At 44.4% G+C, this 3,406-nt stretch overlaps 1 long non-coding RNA gene across 2 annotated transcripts in view; it reads left to right on the top strand.

The window, feature by feature from the left end:
• LOC102006143 overlaps positions 1 to 3,406 on the top strand; it is a 19,729-nt gene that overhangs the window by 12,025 nt on the left and 4,298 nt on the right. The window contains exons 5-6 of one of the 2 annotated variants that reach the window (XR_001231286.1): positions 2,502 to 2,646; positions 3,254 to 3,390. The exons of the other annotated variant lie outside the window; for it this stretch is intronic. This is a non-coding gene — a long non-coding RNA (uncharacterized LOC102006143). Of the gene's footprint in view, positions 1 to 2,501; positions 2,647 to 3,253; positions 3,391 to 3,406 lie in introns of those variants that run through there. 2 annotated transcript variants of the gene reach the window in all.

Genomic DNA, 3,406 nt, shown 5'->3' with positions numbered 1-3,406 from the left:
TCCTGCCTCAGCCTCCCAAATGCTAGGATTACAGGTGGGTACCACCATGCCCTGCTCTAAATAATTATATCTTTTTATATTGCCTACCCCTTACCTTCTTCATGTGCTTTTAATTTTTTTGCATTATTAAAACCTTTATTCTCTATTGAACTGGTATTCCCAATCAGCCTAAGCAAAGGCATTCCACCTACCAGCTCTTGCTCAGAGCAGAGATGAAGTGGTGATAAAAGACAGGAAGAAGCAAAGGCCTTCTGCTTGGCAATCTAGGGGTAGAGCATTGTGGGTGGAGTCCAAGAAAACATTTCCCACAATGCATTCCATGCAAAGGAGCCTGTCCCCTTTCCATCCCGGAAATAACCACACACAAATTGACCACTGCCCAGAATCTGGAGACAGAACCTTTATTTTAGGGTGCCATTCCAAACAAATCAATAATTATCTAACTACCGAAAGAGGGCAAATCAGAACACTTAAAAAGACAAAATAATAATAAAAACCAAAACCCTCTTCAAAATAAGGAAATAATGTCCAAGCAGAGTTCACTCAATCAAAAATTATTAGCTTTTCTTTTAGCTGTTCCTATAACATTTGATTTTATTTTATTGGACATGACAGGAACTAAATTAATAAAATAAAAACTTGTTTGTTGTACGTTTTACTATGGATAATTCGTACAAAGTCACCAAATCTCTGAGACTTAATGTTAAGTGGATCTTTTAAGGTGAAAGCAGAATGCCAGGCTCTCATGAAGAAGCTATTGCAAGAGAATGAGAATCATCTGCCACGTATTTTTTTGTAGGTTCCCATGCTGCAAAAAAATTTCTCAATAATATGAAAATTCCAGCCCAGCTTTTCCTATTACACAATTCTCTACACAACCATTTGAAAGGGAAAAGGTCATCTTTAAAAAATTAGTTTTTTGGGTTTTGTGGGGTTTTTTTTAAACACACTATAGTTCAACCAAAGTTTTCTGCCTCCTACTGCCCTGGGTGTGGGTCAGGAAGATAGCTGGGCAGATCCTGTTAGATTGGATTCATTCCACTCTGCCTCTGAAACCATCACAGTCTGATGCTTTGGTCCTCTGGCCCTTGATTTTTTTGTTTGTTTGTTTGTTTGCCTTTTTGAGATAGGGTGTTGCTATGCAGTTCAGGCTGGCCTTGAGCTCATTTTGTAGGGCAGGCTGGCCTCGAACCGCAACGATCCTCCTGCCTCAGCCTCCTGAGTACTGGGATTACAGGTGTGCACCACAACATCTGGTTCTTTTTTTTTTTTTTCCATTCATATTCACCGTTTTCTTCTCCCCTTTTAATTTTTAATTTTTTGGTCTTCATGTTTACTATGTAATAGTGGACATTCTGAATTTGTCTGTGTAGTTACTCTTACCAATGAGATCTATCCCTTCTGATGTTTTCTTTTTAACTCACTGGCATCTCTTTTTTTTAGTTGAAAACATCCCTATGGTATTTCTTGTGGGATGGATCTTAGGGTAATAAATTCAGTTTGCTTTATCTGGAGATGTCTTTATCTGTCCTCTAAAGGAGTCTGGCTGGGTACAGTGTTCTTGGTTGGTAGGTTTTTTCCTGCAGCGGTGTGGCAGTCTCATCCCGCTCTTTCCTGGCCAATAAGGAGCTGCGAAGAAGTAAGCAGTCAGGAAAATTGGAACACTGTTAGGTGCTGTTTCTTTTTTCTTGGGGCTTTGAGAATTTGCTGTTTAAAGAACTTGATTATAAGGGCTGGGGGTATAGCTCAGTGGCACAAGCACTTGCCTGGCAAGCACAAGGTCATGGGTTCAATTCCCAGTACCAAAAAAAAGAACTTTATTATAACGTACCTTGGGGTAGTCTCAACTGAGTTGACTCTGACTGTACCCAGATATCTGTGTCCTTCTCTAGGTTTGGGATGTTTTCACTTATTGTTTCTGTATAACGTTTCCGCCCCTCTGAGGTTCTCAAGTCCCTCTCAAACCCCAATAACCTGAGGATTTGCTCTTTCAATGCTGTTCTAGAGTTCTCATCAGCTTTCTTCGTTTCTCTTTATTCTGAGCCCACAGCCCACTGAGATGGGTCCAGCACGGAACGGGACAAAGGCTGGTGCTGTATGGCATACCTGCCGCTGTGGGGGGCGCCTGCCTGAGACCCCTGCACCCAACCTCACACGATGGCAGCCGAAGAAGTCCAGTCAGCAGGGGCTATGTCCTCTACCCAGGATTAGGATGGGCCCAGAAGCTTCGTCCATGGACACTAGGCTAGGGACAGAGGATGCTAGGATCCAGCCAGTGTTAGGTTTCACCACCTAGCCCTGATATTTGGTCCCACCCGCCATGGACCGGGTCTTGCTTTGCGCTGCACTGGCTGAGGCTGGGGAGGCAGTCCTTGGGCTGTCTCTAAGTCTGGCTTCACCCGAGGCTCTCAGGCAAGGGACCCTCAGTCTTGCGGGTGAGCCCCATCTCATGGCAACACTGCTAGTGATGCAGTGCCTACTGTGCGCCATCTTGCTTCCAGGTCACTCTCACATCAGTCTCTTCATGCAGAACAAAGCACGATACCATCTAGATGAGTTCACTGAGGGAGCTACGCAGTCTCATTCTCCTCGTCTCTTCAGCACTGGCCTTAATCTCTGAATAAACACACAGAACAGGTCTGACAGGTACGTGAGTGGACGGTGGTGAGAGGGCCGTTTGTGTGTATAGGTAGACGGGTGGGTAGGTGTCGTAGTCTGCTTCCGCTGTGATAACAGGGTAACGCAGAATGGGAAAACCTATAAGCAATGGAATTTTATTTGGTGCTTGGTTGCAGAGGCTGGGAAGTCCAAGAGCATGATACTAACAACTCCTGTGAAGAAGGGACATTCTTTAGTTCATCTTTCAATGTATTACCTATTTGGGGCTTTGGGCCTGACCAAGCCATATGATTGTTTGATTCTGGAGGAAGTATAGCAAAAGCATTGGTGTAAAAGGAAATGATAGCAGGACCTGTGTCCCTGTGGAAAGCCGCTGGGACAGCTCTAGATGCCTTGCTAAGATATGCCTGAAGGAATGGTAACGTTATGGCTAAGTCAAGTCTCATTCCTGTGAGAATTGAGTTGTATTGTCCTCGCCAATCCTGTTAATTATTCCTCCCATTTGCCCTGTTGCTGCTTTTTGTTTGTATCGCAATAAAAGGCTAAGGAGGGTGGTACTTGAGGCTTCAGTCTGAGAGGCTGCAGCCTCCTGATCCCATAACTTTGTCTCTCTCGTTTTTCTTTTCATCCACAGGCACCTTGTTCTCGGGACCTTTCACCCTAGATAGAAACTGACTATACACCAACAAACTGCCACAGGCTTTCATAACATGGCAAAAGGACAAGTGAGCATGCGTTGTGGTTTGTGTCTGGGTGTTCCCCCTCAAAGACACGTGCAGTCATGGGG

Source organism: Chinchilla lanigera, unplaced genomic scaffold (assembly GCF_000276665.1).
Source record: "Chinchilla lanigera isolate Chin_1 unplaced genomic scaffold, ChiLan1.0 scaffold00092, whole genome shotgun sequence".
NCBI classification, from domain to species: domain Eukaryota; kingdom Metazoa; phylum Chordata; class Mammalia; order Rodentia; family Chinchillidae; genus Chinchilla; species Chinchilla lanigera.
Note: the sequence above shows the minus strand (reverse complement) of the source record. Positions and strands in the feature narration are given on the sequence as shown.